The sequence below is a fragment of the Topomyia yanbarensis genome, chromosome 1 (assembly GCF_030247195.1).
Source record: "Topomyia yanbarensis strain Yona2022 chromosome 1, ASM3024719v1, whole genome shotgun sequence".
NCBI lineage: Eukaryota > Metazoa > Arthropoda > Insecta > Diptera > Culicidae > Topomyia > Topomyia yanbarensis.
In genome coordinates this window covers 5,223,876-5,244,415 of record NC_080670.1, presented here as the reverse complement: position 1 = coordinate 5,244,415, position 20,540 = coordinate 5,223,876, and the positions used below count along the sequence as shown (strand labels likewise).

The 20,540-nt window shown below is 38.6% G+C and overlaps 1 protein-coding gene across 5 annotated transcripts in view; it reads left to right on the top strand.

Annotated features, from left to right (window-relative positions):
- Positions 1-20,540, top strand: part of LOC131676701 (papilin) — a 213,072-nt gene that overhangs the window by 39,760 nt on the left and 152,772 nt on the right. For 2 of the 5 annotated variants that reach the window (XM_058955954.1, XM_058955953.1), the window contains exon 1: positions 8,292-9,444. The gene's annotated coding sequence lies outside the window, so the exon portion shown is untranslated. Of the gene's footprint in view, positions 1-8,238; positions 9,445-20,540 lie in introns of those variants that run through there. The other 3 variants (XR_009303228.1, XM_058955956.1, XM_058955955.1) reach the window with 3 other exon arrangements.

Here is a 20,540-nt window from a genome sequence, read left to right as displayed (position 1 = left end):
AAAATTTGTTAACTGGATTTTCATATAGAAAAGTATATCAAATCCAAGGAAAATTAGTAGAATTTTTTCTTGGTTTTTGTATTTTTTTTCTATATAAAAATCCAGTTAACAAATTTTCTAGTGCGATTAGAGCTATGTTCACCTGTTAAAACATGTTAAGATAAGTCTAAGGAACAACCTTTGATGATATGTGGGCATGTAGGGCCTATTAAATCAGAGTGTAAGTGATCTTCCTATGGAAATATAGCAAAAACACGATTTTTGATTGGAGACACCTCTAAATCATGTCCACATGAAGCCATTTTTGGCGAAAGTTCTTAAATTCACACCTAGAACAACAATTTGAGCTGACCCATGTATATTTCAAAACTTTTTCAAAATGTGGAGAGGTCTACTGAGGATAATCATCATTTTAAATATTTTTATTTCTATTCTATTTTCTTGAATTTCATTGTAAACCTATTGATAGTTTTTCTATAGTGTTTGTTTATTTTCTTTCTTTTATTTATATTGTTTGATCTAACTTAACTGACTGCGAAGATATCTAAATTGTTTGTGGGTAGTAAGGGAAAAAAACTAGGAACATAGTGGGGATAATTATATTTTAATATTTAATGTTTTCAGGAAATGATAAATATGGCCCATATGTGTAAGATCTCGTAAAGCGAGGATATCACGAACAGAAACATAGGGTGGTTTTCTTCTGGCTCGTAAGGAGTCTGTTAATTGGGATCTGGCTTCACGATATTCAGTGCAAGACCAAACAACATGTTCAATGTCTTCGTAACCCTCTCCGCAAGCACATTGATTATCGTCTGCGATCCCAATACGGCGGAGTTGCGCATTCAACGTATGGACATGAGCCTAGACATCACACGAATGAAGTTTCGACCTACATCCAACCCTTTTGAACCATGCCTTCGTTGATACTTTAGGGATAATTGAGTGCAACCACCGTCCCAGGTCTCCATTGTCCCACGATGTTTGCCAACTAGTAAGCGTCCTCTGACGAGAAGTGCTATAAAATTCATTGAAGGCAATAGGTCTTTCATAGATGTCACCGTCCAGTGCCCCTATTTTGGCTAAATTATCCGCTCTCTCATTACCCGGCATTCACACTAAGGTGAATTGACAAGATTTTTTTGTTAATTTAGTCAAGTATTCTCGCATCTTCTTCAAAAATAACAGAGCGTGATTATCAAGCTCTAATGAGCTTAGTGCCTTAATAGTGCTGAGGTTATCTGTGAGGATGAAATAATGACTCGGGACTAAAGTATCAATGATTTTCAGACTATAGTGAACTGCTGCTAGTTCGGCTGTGTAAACAGATTCTGCAAGCTTGAAAGAGATCGAGGTGTTATTGTTGAAAATACCGAAGCCAGTGGTCTCATTGATTTGTGACCCATCAGTGTAGAACATTTTATGACAGTCAATGTGTTGGTATTTACTTATGAATATTTTAGGGATCTCCAGAGAACACAGGTGATCCTGGAATCGAGAGTATCTAGTATATTAACACATGTCATAACATAACTAGAAGGCGTTATCTCTTGTGACATCTGATTAAAGTACACTGTCATGAATCTGGTTTGGGATTGAAGCTTGACAAGTCTTTCAAAATTTTCAATTACCAGTAGGTTCATAACCTCACATCGTATAAGTAAACGAGAGGAGAGATCCCAGAAACGATCTTTTAAGGGAAGAACTCTCGCTAGTACTTCAAGACTATATCGTATGTGTCGATTGCATGGAACCTAAGGCGATTCGTAAACAACGATACTGTATTCGTTCCAATTTAATAATGTAATAATAATATTCCATTACTGAAAGTATCGTTGTTTGATACAATCTTATCACGTCACTTGGATGAGCACCCCACCAAGATCCGGTTTTGTTCGAAGGAAATTTATCCTTTGTTGGCACTTCTTTATCAAATACCTAATGTGGCCTCCCCATGTACCTTTAGAATCGAACCAAATTCCGAGATATGAAAAGGTTATGACTTGGGCCATCGTACTACCAACCAACTGAAGCTGAAGCTGAGCTGGATCACCCTGCCTTGAAAAAACAATCAACTTTGTTTTCTTCGTAGAGAAATCGATGTCTAGCTTCAAAGCCCAACTTGATAAATTATCCAAACTAGCTTGCAATGGTTGTTGTAAATTTATGACTTTTGGTCCTGTAACAGAAACCACGCCATCATCTGCAAATTGCTGTAGAGTGCATGGGCTGACGATACAATTATCAATTTCATTCACGTAAAAATTGTAGGAAAGGGAGCTTTAACAAGAACCTTATGGGCGGCCCCTGTAACTTACTCTGAATGTTGCCAAATCGCCATATGAAAAATGCATGTGCTTTTCTGACAATAAGTTGTGTAAATAATTATTTAATATTGATGAAAGACCACATTGATGTAGTTTCTCTGAGAGAACATCAAGGGAAGTCGAATGCTCCTTTTATGTCTTCTGACGAAAGTAGCGCCAGACAGTCATTCGTTCCCTTGCCCCTCCGAAAACCAAACTGGGTATCTGATAGCAAGCCATTCGCCACAACCCAATTGTCGAGACGTCGTAGAATATTTTTTTCCAACAATTTCCTGATACAGAATAGCATTGCAATCGGTCGATACGAGTTATGGTCGGAGGCTGGTTTTCCCGGTTTTGGAATGGCGATAACTCTTACTTGTCTCTGTCTGAAGCACAATATCTTCAACTTCAAAACATTAGAAAAGAAAACTACCTATGGGGGTTTGAACGTTGTTCATTTTTCGAGTTTGCAGGTTGGAATGATACTTGTGGATAGTTTTTGTTTTTGAATTGGCAATACTTTATCGAAGATGCTTGTTTACTTTAATAGTTTGGGGTTTGTTTACTGAAATAGTTTGAAATACCAGGTTTTCGTAAACAGTAACTACAATTACAAATACATTAAAATTAAGCATTTTCGAAAAATAACATACTACGCCAACCCCTCCTCCTCGGCCATATCGAATTTCTTGCTACGCGGGCTATTATTAAATTTGATTTGGTGAAAGGAGGAGGCGTGGTAGGTTAATTCGGTAAGATATTTTTTAAAAATCAGTGGCAATACAGAGAGTTAGAACACGGAATAAAAATTGTTCCCAAAATCATGATTAAAGTACCATGAATTCTGGAACAATCACGTTTTTTCTTTGATTTTTAGAATGCATAACAAACATGTTCTGTTTTCAACACATCAATAGAAATTTACTCACTTCCGCGCAAAAGTGTGTCAAAGGTCCGAATTACCCCAACCCTGGTGCACCATCTGTTTCATATCTATTTTTGCAATAGAAATGAATACGCAATTAATCCTATTTGTATTTTACCTAACTTTCAAACCGTGAAATGGAAAGTTCTCCCCATTTGTAATTCTTCGTGTTAAAAAACATATAAAGCTGGAATCTAAAAAGGCGTTAATCATCGAAGTTTGTCAACCGGAAATATCTGATTTCCTGGAAGCTTGATCGACTGCGCGCACTATTTTCTCAGCCGGTTTTTCGCGATGTCGTACCAGATCGTATCTATGGTACGTCACGATTAAGCGAAATCAGATGTCATTCTTATCTAAAGTCTGGTTAGATAAAAGATATTATCCGATTCAATTTATGTATACATTTGTATATATCACCGCTTTGAATTCAAAGTTATTGGCTGAATAAATGTTTACCGCGCTTTCTTGCGGCGCTTCTATTCATTATCGTTTGATAATGCGGACAAAGTTGCGACAGACATTTTGGTCTAAGCGGGTTCGCAGCAACACAATATGTTTACGCCTTCAATCCGTTGTTTGAAATTCGCCCGCGGCGATGTTAGACGTGAAATAACTAAGTTGTTAAGTGCTAAAAGTGGCGTGCGTTTTTTCTGTGAATGAGAAAGAGGCGAAGAGGGCATTTTTTCCATGTTGTCATATACTATATAGTTAATAAATTAATAAACAATAATATGACTCTTCGGATCAGGAAAAAATCACGATGAATCTGTATCTCTTGATGATTTTATAGCTGATTTAATAATTAATATCGGTCAATAGGATTTCCCGCAATAAATGTTCCATCTGAATTTGATTTTGCAATGACCAATACTATCGAAATTGACCTTTTAAAAACCATTTTCAATATGGTTCGTTCAACAATAGAATTGCCTGGTATAATATCGAACATAATCGTTATCGTTTTCCATACTCAACCATACCAACTACGGGTAATTAAGAACGGTCAGAATACCAATATAGGCTTTTTTCCATATACATTTCGACAACATACCATTTAAGAATCATATAGTTTATGGTGACATGCATATTTAGATCGAGCGATGCATAATGTATTAGGTGGAGAAAATAAAAATTCTTCCCTTTCATATTTCAATTCTATCTATTGATGAAGTTTTCTCATGACATTTCTTTAAAATTATTGTGGCGATACAGAGAGTTAGAACATGGAACAAAAATTGTTCCCAAAATCATGAATAGAGTGCCATGCATTCTGGAACAATTACGTTTTTACGTTATAAAAACGAGACCATGAACAAAAATCATGTTTTATAATTATGTTCAATTTCGCTTCAGTAACGCCCGCATAACGCTTTTATTACAGTCGTGATTCGATGGTTGGACACTTTTTAACTGGACCGCTTTTTAGTTGGACCTCTTATGTCAAATTTACTTTGACAATCAATCTGGCAATATGTGAACAGATACATACACACTGCCAACATCTCTTACAACTCTTTTAGAGAGTTTTTGACATTTGTCAATCGGTCCAATTAGCGAAACAAATTCGTTAGTTGGACAAGGCTGTGGCCTAACTAGCGAATCACGACTGTAGTGGGAATATTTGTTTTTGTTTTGTGAACCTCAGTTACGGTTTCCGCCAAATTATTTCTTATTCGATTTTCAGTACGCGAACTAATTCGCAACTTTATGAACATTATTCATAAAACCAAAGGTTGACTCATTATGTTTTTATAGATATAGGAACATCAGTTCACAAAAACAAAATATTCTGGTTATGTTCTCGTGAACTATTTCCCGAAATTCGGAATTTTATTCGTAAATTCTCACTCCATCCCCGTGAACTAATTCATGATCTGTAATATTTTACCTACGATCCAATATCCGTGCTCATGAAATAATTCACAAAATCATTAAATATAATTCACCTATTCGTGAACTGGTTTATGATTCGTAATATATTTGTTACGATCGATTTGTGCTCGTGAAATAGTTCACGAAACCATGAAATATTCATAAATTCGTGAACTAGTTCATGATACCCAGTATAATAGTCACAACTTACCATTCGTGTTCGTGAAAAAGTTCACGAAATCATAAAATGTTATTCAGGTTTTCGTGAACTCGTTCAAGATTCCTACTACATGATTTACAATTCATTTTGCGTGCTGGTGATATTTAGATGATATCCCTAATCATTTACAATTTCATGCAACATGGTAATGAAATTTTTACATGATCTCTCACAAAATTTGGAGTATTATCCGTAGAATCATTTTTGTTCCATGCACTTTTTCATGAAATGTTCAGCTGCTAGCGACCAGTAATAGGTACGAGCAGTAGAAAACTATTAGGACCTCAAACATTTAAGAAGGTTAATTGTGATGTTCGGACAGAAAACGGAAACTGCGCTGAGAACCCCCAATAGCGTACGTGATATAGCTCACAGAACAAGATATCGCGAATCAGTCACATTTTTATGATCCAGTTTATATTGTTCCCGAGTAAGAAAACCGATAGTAACCAAAAAAATAGATGACGATAAAATGAAGAGAATTTACGAAGACTATGATAAAATTGCTGATATCATGAGCATTACTTACATTACTACACATACTACACATACATTACTGGAAGTAAGCTCTAAAATAAAATCTCAAAGCAAATAAAATATCACGATAACATGAACAGAAGCTACAGAAATCGTGACTAAGTTCCTGAAATCATGAACACAAATCACAGAACTCGTGACAAAAATATCAAAAATCGTGACTAAGATTCTGAAATCATAAACGTTAGTCACTCTACTCATGACTAAAATATCACGATAACGTGAAAGAATCGAATAAGCTCTTGAAATCATGAACAAAGTTTGACTGTCGACTGCGTATTCCCATATCATGAACAAGAATCATAACAGAAACTAAACATGTCCAGGAAACAACAACAGTAACCCAACCAAACATTCTAATGTAACACCATGTATATTAGGGTGGGACAAAAATTAGACTCCAGCTCCGAGCAACTTTTTAGGTACCATTTGGGTCCTAGAACAACTGTGCAAATTCTGAGCTCGATCGGTGAAACTATATTTTTGCGCCCATTGTTTAAAGTTTACATGGGATTTTGTATGGTAGAATTAACTTTTACAAAATAATTCCTCCGGGAGTCGTCCATTACTTCCTAAAAATAAATCGTTATGTGGCTTGTATAGGAAATTTAACAAAGAAAAATAGTCTCGAAAACTACGAAACGATCTGATGCTTGAGAAAAAATTTATTCAGCAGAAACCGATTGATGCTCTGACGATTGAAAAATATACATTTTTTCTAGCACCACTGCTGTTGGTTGCAAAATATGCTCAATTTTTTTTCAATCCTCTTTAAACGTACCTAAATCGTTTATCTATATTATTTGGCCACTTCGCAAGGTTTTGAGGGATAAATTGAAGCTTATTTTGTACATAATAAGGGAAAGTTAAACATTTTGTATATAATAAATCCGTCAGAAGCAGGGATGCTATGAAAAGTGAAATTTTCAGCAATCTTCAGGGCATCAATCGGTTTTTGCTTAATAACTTTTTTCACAAGCATCAGATCGTTTTGCAGTCTTCTAGACTTTGTTTCCTTGACAAATTTCCTATAAAAATCAGACATCTGTTTATTTTTAGGAGATAACGGGTGACTCTTGGAACAATTAATTTTCAAAAGACAATTTTCCCATACGAAATCCCATGTAAACTTTAAACCGTGGGCGCAAAAATATAGTTTCACCGATCGAGCTAAAAATTTGCAGAGTTGTTCTGGGAGCTAAATGCGACCCAAAAAGTTACTCGGAGCCAAATTTTATTTTTTTCATATAACCATGTCCCACTCTAATGTATATATTCGGGGTGAACTAATTTTTGGAAACACAAATAGATTTCATGAATACGAGGTTAATTATTAATAATTTCAGGAACTTGGTCACGGTTTTCATAAATCTTTCAGTTCACGAAATCGTCACCTTTTGTTCATGAATTGATGAACGGATTATTTTCCGTGTATTTTTATCCAACTTCCATAAATTAATGCTACAATTGAACAATATTACCTTAAAATATCATACTGAAAATGAAACGAGTGACAGTGAAGCTCCGGGTCTTCTCTTCGAAAATTTGTTTACGGTGTACATCATAACTCAAACTACCAGACAACCTGTTTGTGAAATTTTGCACAGTTCTTCTTCACAATATTCCTCAAGTAATGAGCTTTTTTCGTAGCACTTTGAGGCGAAAACACCGGGTTAGCTGAAAAAATTAGTTAAAATGTTATTGTAAAAATAACTATAATGATTTTGTAAATCGCTGCCATCGCTACCGGGCAATGGCGTGAAGAAGAACTGTGCAAAATTTCAGAACGATTGGTCCAGGAGATTTTGAGTTATGGTGTACACCACAATTTTTCGATGTGCCTTCTGAAGATTCCATGTCTTTCAACCAATTTTCAAGATTTTTCATTGAAAACTTAGGAAAATGGTGTTCACATGTGTATTGTATGGATATTGGCCGCCGGTTAGGTCACAGACATTAACCACCCATGTTTTTGTTTCACATACCCAAGCAGATCTCAGTTTAGTGTACTCAATAGTCAATAACACTAATAAATATGTGGAATTGAATAGAAATTGAACGACACCGCGTATAATCAAGAAAGTTGTACCTGCGTCCATATATTATTGATTTGATAGTTTCCATCTAATATCACTTGATCTTCAAATTTATCATTTAACTGCCTTCTGCAAAGGTTCAGTCATGTTAAATCAAGCATTCCAACATCATATCGCCCTTATCTTCCTCAAAGAAAGAGTGACTCACGCTAATCCTTTTTTTTCTATAATGCAAAAGACATGTCCCAACGCCACCGTTAATCCCTGTCCACGCTAGAGTGCAGATAAAATTTTCTAAAGATTTCTTCGATTTTCCTTCTTTCTGCTGATTTTCAGGGGCCCAACAAAGTCGGCTGCGCCTTTTTGCTGGTGAATCTCCGTCGCCACCATCACCACCACCGCGTCGCTTCTGTTTTGCGTGCGTGCATTCTGACGACGACTCTCTCTCACTCCGACGACGACGACGACGCCGTCGTTTGAATTTGGTCAAAAACTACAAAAATCTCGGTTGCTTCGGTTGAATGCAGACGATAGTGAAGGCAGACGACGGCGACGTTGCGGATGCGATAGAGGCCTCCACACACAAGTTGCTTGCTTCGCTGGAGTTGCCAGGCTAACCGCGTGCCGATGTTCTGCTCTCTTGTGCATACAGAGACCTCCTCATCATCATCATCATCGGCACACACAGCGCTCATCTTTGGCTGGCTGGCTTTGCTTTTTTTCCTACCATTTCGCCCCGACCGCCGCCGATATGTATTAATAACATAATATACACATCCATTATTTAGTTGGACCATTTAGTTAATGGTCAGTCAGTCGCTTGCTGTCTGCCGAAAGGATAGCAACCCAAACCCCCCGGAATAGAATAACCAAAAAAAAAAAATTAACGAGGAACACGGTACGGAACGCAGATTTATCCCGGAACTTGGAACCTGCCTCTGGTTAAGCAGTTGTGCGTTTTTTTTTGTAATTACGAATAAAACTCAACAAAGTAGTGCCATCGAATGGAAATAGTCTGAACAAGTGCCATTAAGGATAACGGATTCTCGGCGAGAATCGCCGATCTACACGGTAAAGGAGAAAGTGTTTTTTTAAGGTTGATCAAAAACGTAGTGCCTTAACAGATTAGATCGTGATCGTGATTTTAGATTGAGAAGATTTTTTGTTCTGATTGCCGAGAGAGAGAGAAAAAAAAGGAAAAGTTTGAGTGTGCGCATGGTCCTTCGAAAAAAAAAAGTGAAGCAAAGGATCGTCGATCAAGGAGTGCGGAGGGGTTTAGAGAACCGTTGTCGGATTCGCCGTAAATTTTAAATTACTATCATTTGCGAGTGAGGAGAATTGGATCGCGATCATTTGTGATATTTGTGCAATTTCCTTTTTTGCCAGTGGAGATATCCCGCGAGCAGCGTGTGTGTGTGATTAAGAGAAGTGATTTTTGCTGAGGGGTGAGCAACCTGTTGCGAAAGGATATTTGAACAGTTTGTTGGACAGTTTAGCGGCCAGTCGTCGACGACGGCGGATGGAGTTCGGCAGAAGATTAAGGTAGGTGCGCACGTCGGTTGGGAGCTTTGAAACATTCTCCAGTTTCTGAATATCAAGGCACACTAGACCACATCGAGTGTCATTTATGTTTGAATGTGATGCAGGGGAAATTGACGATTTGAATTTCAGGCACGTGTTATAGCTTTGAGACGCAGAAAAAAACCGATTGCTTTGATTTATGAAAATTTGAAAAAAAAAAATGCTCAATTGGACGTTAGTAAGGATGAAAGCCTCTTTTTATTTACTTTATTTTTACTACGGCGCCGCCATAAATTTTAATCTAAGAATTTTTCAAATTACTTTTGGATAGCTTATTTTACAAAATGTTTTTTACGGAAAAGTTAAACTGATCGAGTTATAAGATGAGCAAACAAAATGAGTCATTCATTGTTAGATACTAATATCCAATAGAGAATTCTTGTTTAGGTATTTTTGATTCTGATTGTTGATAGCTACGATCCAGACGTTCAGAACTGCGCGGTGCAATACAATCAATTGCTTGGATCGAAAACTGTTGAAGGGGAGTAGGGCATGTTTCGTTAGAGAAAAAGATATATAACAGTCGTACTTTCCACACAGTACGATTCTGGGAAAAGTTTATCAGCACCAATACAATTATTGCACTTTTCCCAGACTGATTTTGAATTTCACTTCCAGAAAAAGTTTACCAAAATCACTATAAATGTATGCATCAAAGGTGAGAAATCTATTTATTCTCTCTTCTTTTTTGATTTTTTCGCGAAACGGTGTATTTTTGTCCACATAATGAAATTCCAAATGCAGTTTTTTGCATTGTTAGATGTTATCTGGTAAAACCTGAAAAATCGGGTTTACTACAAGAATTATATACACGTAAACGCTAAGATCTTCCGTTTCCCTATGCAGGAAGCCGTTTATTAGTTTGCAAGTTGTTGAACATTATTTTACTTCAAAACTAGTCAGTGTCAACAAATCCCGATGTACAAGTAACCAATATTCGAACCGTTGAAGCGTGGAATAGTTGACTATCCTGTACAAACCGATTTGGACCAAAATGACTAGCTTAAATTCAAACAGCCTCTGGATAAAAGCCATCAAACTTTTGTTTAAATTAACGTTTTGTTCCTTTCATCATTGTTTTGATTTTTGTTGAAACTATCAGTTGTATTTTGACAGTCGATCGTACACACGCAAAAAATCTCGTTTGTTTTTTGGAGAGCAGACATAGCGTATGTAGTTGGCAAATCGATTGCCTTGTACGCAGCTCACCTAGGTTCGATTCCCGATCCCGCACATAGGGTTAGAAATTTTTCTAAAGAGATTTTTCTAACCCGAAAAGAGACGAATGACTATAAGGTTAAAATGTTAGGAACATTTTACAATCGACCTTCGAACTTCAAGATAGTGCTGCACACTCCAAGGAATTTCTAATCACTAAGAAACTTCAAAGACTCGCTACAAACTCTTTCAAAGAGATCTTCAAATATTCAGACGGTTTCTCGAAGACATCCTGTCTTTAATGAACTTCCGAACAGGTTGGACTGGAAAACGAGTTTTGCATGATTATAGATATCTCACCATACCTTCGGCATATTTCGTCAATGGCGTTATTGAGCTCCGTTAAGAAGAGTCGCTAGAAATCGAACCAGGGAAACTTGCTTTAATATTGAGAGGTAAATATAAGTTTTTGCTATACCATGCCTTTCACAAACTTTAGTGAGTCAAGCATTTTTTTTCTTTCTATATACACTATCTTCAGATAATTTCTATGATATTCAGACAAGTTATAAAATATTGGAGGCAGTCCTTCAAATGTCGCGGATTTGTTTTCAAATTTCATAAAATTTCTTTGAACTTCAGAGGTTTTATAAACATCAGGGAAGGTGTACTCGAACCGTAATTCAGGGGAATCTTTCAAGAAATTCCTTCAACGTTCGGAAAAGCAGAACTTCTAGAAACCTTTATCTCCTGAGTTTATCGCAAAAATTTGGCTTGGCTGGATTCTTACTCGTGTGATAGAGCGCTGCGTGTGCAGCTTGGATATTGCGTTTTCTCTCAATTTACGAACAAGTCTGGACTCCCACAAGGAAACAAACGGACCTCTACTATTTGTACTGTTTTTCAAAGACAATGCTTTACTGTTTGGTGTTGGATGCATCCTGGTTTTCAATAGCTATCGTAGTCAGTCCAATATGTTACAATTGCCAAATCGAAGGTTTGAGTTGATCACGTTTTCAATCTCGGAGCCTTGCTAGATGCTAAGCTAACCAACAATCCGCATCACTCAGCTTTAATATGTCGAGAGCACCACGAAAACTCGGCTTTATCCCTTGAGCACCTCACAGCGATGTCCACGTTTGAGTGGTTTGCTTCAACCGAAATTACTTAAATTTTATGACTAGACCTAAATTTTATTTTATTTTTTTTATGATTTTTTCATATAATTACTTACGTTTAACTTGCCATCTCGATCCATTTTCTCCCTTGTATACCACCAAAAAGTCTTGAAAAAGTCTTAAACTTTGTGAGTTCTAGGAACTTCAGGGAGATTCTCTAAGTTTCAAGAAAGTCTAACTGAGATTGGTAAAGTAATATAACCAAAGTTCTGCAAACTTCTGCGAAATACATAGAAAAAGATTTACGCCCTTGTTACTCTTAATTTATTGAAAATTTGACAAGCTTCTAGAAAGTCTTGGAGGCTTCCTACAACTTTAATTCAAAGAAGTCTTGCAGTTTCAAAAAAATTATTCTTTGAGTTCTTCAAAAGCAAATATACTAACGAAACTGAAATAATCTTTATGCTCCTTAATTTTTCCCAATAAAGTTTGAACTTTATGGTTTTCAGTAAATTTAAAGATAAGATAAGATCATAGAATGTCAGCATGTCACGGACTAGAACTCACAATCGTAAGGAATCTACTAATTCGAGTCTAGCTTCGCTATATACAGTGCGTGATCAAACAACATGCTGAATGTCTTGGTGATTGAAGATTCCACGAGCTGGATATGTGCTGAGATGGTTTCGTTGATAGTTCATGGATAATAGAGCGTAGTCATCGTCCCAGATCACAATTGTCTCAAGATGCTTGCTTTCTAGTAAGCGGTTTCTAATGACAGTGCATGATCGGGAAGCCACACTAAGATGAACTGATTACACCTTGTCGTTCAAATTATTAGGCACTCTCGTGCTAAAATTTGTACCGTAGCGATAATATCACCATTGATCAGGTGAAAAAGAGTGTTCGTGTGCTGAGAGGCGGATGAAAAACAGTTATGGACCGAGAGAACTGTAGACGACTTCTTGATACAGCAAAAGACATCACGGTTTTAGAGGTAAGTGAGAGAGTACACCAATTTTTATCTAATTATTCGATCTCTTTTTTTTGCAGGACGAGGAAACGGGAATCTACGCTAAGGTGGTTTAGTTTTCTCGTTTAAGTTCTCGGTTATTGCTGCCCCAAAATTTTTTACCGTAGCGTTAATATCACAATCTAATAAGCTGACGTCAAACTGCCATGAACCGATTGAGCTATAGATGACTTCTGGGTACAGTAAAGGACATTACGGTTCCCAACGGAATGAAAAGGTAAGTAATACGTATACACAGTTTTATACTTGGTAAAATTAATAAATTTCGCTTTGGAACCGGTATGAAGTATTGCTTCCTTTGAAGAAATATTTCTGCATTTTTGATTATCCTCTGGTTGCCTCATTAACGGCGTAGATTAGATGCTACTCCCGATTCAGTTTTTTGTCTAGGATGACACCTGGGTGCTTCAATTCTTCTGTGTACTTAATTGTAGTTCCACTAAGAGTTGGAGAAATCTGGCTCTTTCCATTGCAAAATTAACATTGTTTCAGAATTTACGTTGAGTGCCCTTTTTGAAATACCGGGTCATGCTAATGTCCAGGACTAAATGAAAACGGTCAATCAGCACAGATTCATGTTCCCCTTTCATAGTCATGACTATGTCGTCTTTTTATTCAACAATCTCGAAACCTATCGCAGCCTGACCATTGAAAGCGTCCAGAGCAGCCCGTGATAGTGCATTTTTCTTCAGTCAACAGGTGCGCGTCCAGAATAAGGTTGGATATAAGAATGTTTATTCGATTCTTTGAAGAAGTAGGAGGGATTTGTAGGGCTCGACATTGTTGATGGGATATTCGAATCTAATCAGCGACGCATCCAAAGTCCTGAAAGGAGCTTACTGCAATATTGACCTATCGAATTCTCGTATCTCGTAACCAACCCAGAAAAGTAAGGGTCATCTTTTTTATCGATTGCCGTAGGCAGTTTACGTATGATCTTCTTGTGATAAAGCTTTTTGAAAAGTTTTTTCGCAAAACTCACGAATCGAGCTTTTTTACATTTTCAAATCAGCGTTGTACTTGATAACAGCTGTCCTGTGGTATTACTAGTAATTTTCGCTTTATAGAACAGGCTCCTTGCTCCCTTCCTATGTGTTGTCAGTTTTTCGCTCTACCCAGGAGCATCGCGACATACAGACCTTTTTATTGGAGTGGAATTGTTATGGTAGGCGGTTATGGTCCTCTTTTGTAGGTCGTATATCGAATTGTTCAGATCATCTAAAGATTGCTTGCTTTCCGTTTTCTTCAACTGTTCCAGGTGTGAACGGAAAGCACACTAGTTTGTTTAACTTATTTTCTATGTAATTCCAATGCTTCAGCGGCGAACATTATGTGTCCCTGTGCCGACAAACTATGTTCGTCAGAAACGTGCAAAAAAATAAAGTTAAGTTATTGTAGTAGTACGTATTGTAAGGTCCAGTACTTCTTGCCCAACTACGATGCTCATTTCCCCGGTTTTTGGAACCAATTCTTCGTCTTCTTCATTGTGACGACTGATCACAGTACGACCTGTCTTTGGCACGGTTCCTGACATTTTTTGCGATTTTTTTTAGCTACTAGGGAGATCCATGTTATCAACTCACATTATAGTAAGCCACTTGCGGTAGGAGGCTTTTATGTATAACATGTGAGACGGGCTGTCACTGATGTACTCGTTACTGCTGCAGCGGGCTTTCCATGAGGAGCGGTACGATGTGGCTGAATTTGCCCCCTCATCAGCATTTATTTACCTAGAAGTACCCCGTTCGGTAACGCCCGGAGGTCCCTCCAGCTGGATCATTCTGGCCCTCCCAAAAACGTAGTTCAGCTGATTGTGCTGGGAGGTTAGGTTATCAGTTTTGTTAAAGCTAACCGCCAACAGGAGCTCTACAGTTTTGAGGACTCTGCTCCAGTGCTTTATACATAAAATTGTCATTCTGGTTTAGCACCAGGCGAATGATTTTGCATTATGACGATTGCGATGATAACCACAGCCAATTCACCGATCAATCTGATTTTCGCCGGAGTTCTTTCATACTCTAATAGCTAGTTCGGATAAGGATTTCCATGTCGATGAAAATTGTATTTTTTCCGCTCACAACAATCAATTTTCAATTCCGTCTTTTCCGTTCCGTTTGATTCGTTTGCAAACTGGTAATTATCGAAAGAAAAAACTCAAGAAAATAATTGTATCGATCAGTATGTGCGTGTTAATCACGCGAAAAGGTTTGTAATTTCTTAGTCGATTGGTGGTTAAATAATTAAAATCCATCAACAAATTGCTGCACAACCCTCTCGTGATTTCGTCACAATTTTCAGAGGACATCCAGATTCAAACAACTGAATTGAAGCAGGTTCAACGCTGATGAAAGTCAGCATTAAAAGTTAGACAACTTTTTCTCCAAACATTGACCACGTAAAATTCCAAGGCACATTAGCCGTTAGCTGGAAATGCACCAAAACCAAAAAAGAGTTTTGCATTTACCAGCGACAGTTAGCAACTCATCTGAACCACCGTAGTTCCCCGGAGATCGCACACAGTGGTTGACATTGAATGGAGAAATTCCTCCATCTCTATTCCGCTCCCACACAGAACCCATTATGCTTCACGGAGCAACATAAACACAGACACACATGCTTGGGGATGGAACTTTTGCCGCTTCCTTGCGGTTTTTGTGTGATCTGTTTTGCTTTTCAAAAGTAGCGCACGCAAAAAAATTAAACGAACCTAAAATCGCAAAACAGACAGTCAGACACGCATCCCACATCCAGGAAGACGATGATGGTAGCGAGAACTGTGATCATCAGTATCTGTTCCGTGGGAACGCCGTTTCGACTAACTACCGAGATATGGTTATAAATGGAGTTATTCATGTTTCAATTTACGAACATTTTCTCTTTTTTTTTGCGCAACAAACCTTTCCCCTCTCGAACTGTGAAATGCTACCCCTCAGCGGCGGCGAGGTTGCGGAACTTCTGGAAACCTGTAAACGAGGTGTTATTAACCAGATCGGTAAACAGAATACTGCCTATTTCACAAGCACTTTCCTTTGCTCTGCTGCTGCCCAGTTCGAGGCCTTGGGGCAAACATCCATTTGTAACGAGCGGTTGAGAAATGTTTCCACTTCAATGTACGGATCGGTTCAAGCCGGAATCTGATTTGTTTCAATTAACACCTGTCGATTGCCTGCCAGTAGTCAGTCAGTTTGTAAGGATCCTATTCTCCGCAAAGCAATTGACCATGCGGTTTCTGTTTGTTATTTATTCGAATTTCCAAAAATAGACCTGCAGACCAATCGAGAGGCTAATCTACAAACAATCGAGTGCCTATTGTCAACGGATTTTGAGAGGCAATAAGCAGCATAGAGAGAGAGAGAGCAAAAAAATTGCGCATGCAATCAAAAGTCAATTTTTCCTAAATGGCAAATAAATATTAGCTTGACGCGATTCGCCGTGGAAGTTCGGGCTAATGGGTGCGCGCGCGGGTAGACGACCTCGGTGAGCCGTGACCACACACACGCCCATGACTTTGAGGATGCTTTCGAGATTAAAGCTAACACAAATAGGATCGAATTTGTCCCGACTAGTGACAGCCGCTTCGAGTGAATGATCAACCAGTCGCACGCCACCGCCGCCGTCACCCAGAGGATCAATGGCAATGAGATTTCACGGAACACCGTTCAGCTCCGGTGGGAGTTCAAGTTCACGCGGTTTGCGGATCGATTACATAATGTTCGGTAAACAGCAGATGTTGGTGCATCTTCATAGGGTGCTTTGAAGTCTGGGCTCGTTTTTTTGCAGAGCTGGCCATCGCTTTTATCGAGATATGGATTCCGTCCGTGGAAGATGCTGAACCTGAAACGAGAAAAAAGAATTGTGATCCAAAATTTGTACTAAATGCTCAACTTTATCGTTTCACATGTTGTACTCATGCTACAGCAAGATTCATTTTGGTCCGTATCATCGCTCAAAGTGATTAATGCTGCTTGGAAACATTCTCACAAGCTATTCTAGAACGCTGCTCTACAGCATGAGGTCATTTCGCTGCTATTAACCAGACCAGACATTATATTCATCGCATTCCTATCCAAATTAGTTTCCATAAGCATATCGCACATCATTCGTAATGTAAACACTCTAAGCTCGCAGCATAAACGCGCCGTCGTCTGCCTCGGCGAAGAAGCCGGGAGTGGTTAGACGGGGGTGGATAACACAGTGCGAATTTCACATTTCGATCCATTAGTTTGTTCGTGTTTTCGCGTTTTCTCGGAACGGTACGGGATGCCTGTCACTGTTTAAGACTGTTTTTGGTGCGTGTTCTGGGACTTCTCGAATTTTAACTGGATCGCGTTCTATCTATATTATCGGATTTATCAGCACCACCTCGTCAATCACAACCGAAAAAATAGATGATTATTTTCCAACCGTCTACAATAAATCATCACAATTGATTCTGAAAACCCGTGCCGTGGTTTGAAACCAACTTTAAACTCGATAATTGAAAATGTCGTGGCATTTCACTTTTCCAGTCGTTTCCAGGAAAACGGCAATTAACTACCGTGACACCTCATAAAATAAAGGTTGGCACTCTTATCCCCCACCCAAACAACTGACACCCGCTCGCGTAGCCTGCCTTGTTGAAACTTTCACCTTTCTGAGATTGTGCGCTAGCGTTCTTCTTAGCTCAATCTTGTGGCACTCAACACTCATTGCCGTCATCATTCTGCCATTGCCTGGTTAGAGAGACGCTGGCACTGCACTGGCAAAGAGCGCAATCCTTCCCGCTAGTTAGAACCACGTGGCCTGCTTTGCCTGAACAATGTGATGGCACGAGTTTCGTTGGAATGCTTTCCCCTGTGTGTTGTGTGGCAGGCAAGGCGGGCGTAGCTCCCTAACCCTAACCTACTACAACGGTACGACAAAAGTACACTTCACGGTTCACTGAGGGTGTGCACTTTTAAGACCAGGACGAACCTCTCGTTTCGCTGCTCGACTGCTTCTGCTGTTGTTGCTCTTTTATGCTAGCTGAAGAATACACAAACGATCGTTGTGCTGTGAGACATCTTGCAACGCGCTTCCTTGAGTTGTTAAATAGCAATGAGGATTTGAGGTTTCCGCTGCCGCAGAGCTGGCCCATCATGAACACGTCCTGTCGAGAATATATCTTTGTCGGAGTGAAAACCTTGAAAATTTAAATCGGTGCCAACAAAACGCAAACTCAAGAACAAAGGATACAATGCCTTGCTGTTGTCATGTTCCGCAGTTCTGAGTCGATGCTTGGAGGGCACACGAAAAAAGCAACATTCTTTTGAGGTTATTTTCCGCGAAATTACTTTCCCCCCGGTTGCTTTGTATCGAGTCGCGTACCTCCGGCCAACGAACAATTGTTCAACCCGAATGTTCGCCGATCATCATCATTTTCATAATCTGTTGTAATGTTGCATGTTAAGGGGTAATGTGAATGCAGGTTGCTCTCTTCTCTCTCGCTTTCCACCTGCCCGCTGTGGCTTGTACTTTTTTGTATTTCGCGGAGTCACCGGACCCGGGCTAGGGTCACTGAAACGGCATGAACTCTACAGCAACTGTGATTGTTAATTGCAGGAAAATTCGCTCGCCGATATGCGTCGTGGGTGGTCTTTTGTGTCGTAGTAGGCTTCTAATTAGTTGAAACAGAATGGGTGCTGTGTTTGACGAATTCCAATCGATCACTAATGAGATTGGGGGAATCGTCAGTGCTTTTTCCAAATTTATACACAAACGTCACTATGTCTGTGTCTTTTTGTCCGATAAGGCTTTTTTGATTTGTTTGCGATTGACATGTAATTTGGTTGATTTCGTGTAGAGTACTTCGAAGGGTTCAAATGTAACGGTCATATTTTTAGTTGTACTGAATGGAATTAGTTCATCAATTTTCTATTAAAATGATTGAATAACGTAACAACTGATTTACACAATTTGATCGACCGATACGAGTTGTGATCGGAGGCTTTCTAGTTTTGGAATGACAATGATTCTCAGTTGCCTCCAATCATGAGAGACAATCTTTCCATTAAGAATCTTACTGAATTAGTGTAGCATTCTGTAGTATGATAAAAGAGCTAGTGAGAACTCCATCTTTCAAAAAGGTGTTTCGTTCGCAGCATCGCAGGGGTGGGAGCTCGCTGTCGTTAGTATCAGTCGAGCGGTTTTTTCACAGAGTACTGATCAACATCTTTCTTGTCGATTTGCCTCGCAAAGTTCTGTGTACTATTTATCTCATCAATGGTTGGAAGAACGTTTGCCAATTATCGGACCGGCTAATCGTTTCGTCTAGGTATGAATCGCAACTCCGAAAGTGAAGTCTGCGAGCTGTTTGTTTTTTTCGTCGGGAATAAGTTTGATAACCGAATTGCTGACATCGAAATTATCGACGACTAGTTCCAACGAGACTGCTACCAAAATTTTGGAGTGGATGTCATTTCTACATAATCTGGCCGCTTGATCTGTGGTATAACTACTATTCTGTTACTATACAAATCTTTTGGGCAACATAGAGGTTTTTTGAAATATTTTTTTCCATAAAACGACAAACTCGTATTGAAAACCCTTATGAACAACTGCTAAAATACTGGTGAATGGGAACCCAAACCAATTTTCAATAAATAAATAAACAATATTTAATCGTCCGATATGAGTTGTGATCGGAGGCTGATTTTCCTGATTTTAGAACGACAATGACACCAGAGACTAATTGAGACGGCGGACTCACGAGTTTTCCATGGCTCAAGAGGTACTAACTCATGTAGTACTAGAGGTCCCTCGAAATGTCAAATAGAAAATGCCTCGATAATCAAGCATGCTTTGCTTATCCGACTGTTTTACTTATTGCGTGTTTATTTGTTGCTAACGATTTTTCCAAAAAGAAAATCCAATTATTATATCACTGATCTAGAGCTGAGGAGTGTGTTATTTCCTGCTTTCGATCTTGGAATCTTAACAAGGACTTAATCTAAATATATCTTGCTACCGATAAGGACTATTTCCAAGAATTTCATTCCATCTATGACCCCAAATAGTGTTCACAAAAGGGATTCGACTGCTTGTGTTCAAATCACCATGAGTGACACATTCATTTTATTCAGATACTGAACCTTAATCTAGTTTTAACGAAAGGTGATCTAAACACACACATGGGTGGGCCCTACATTCAACTAAAGGTGTGAGAAAAAATGATCCTTCGCTTTCCTGTCGCAGTTACTAATTGGATTTTTTTTTGTGAAAATCAAGTCTTTTAGTGGGCGAAAAGTAGTGCAGTGCAAGCTAGACAACTATTTGTGATAGAGACAATACTGGCATTATCAACTAACTATTACTTATATTTCAATGTTGCGAGCAGATGATAAAATCGACACGCATATAATACAAGTAGGTTTCCTTAGACAAGTTCGATGGGCATGGTTCTCTATAAGACGACTATGCCATATGATAGCAAAACTTATTGTTGAGCTCTCTTTACAAACTGATATACATGTCACCTAAAACCACTCTAGACCGCATAGTAAACGACAAGCGAAAGACGAAACTTGCAACTGAACCCTGCAGGGAACCATAAGGCAACCTTCCGGCAAACTTCAGCGAGACCAACGTAAAATTCTACGTGCCACATTATAGACTTTCAATATTTAATGAGGTTGGACTACAATATTTTTAATGAAGTGAATGCGTGGATCAGTTTTTTACATTTCTTATAATTTTCTAAATAAATGGCATTTGTTTTGCTTCCCATCAAT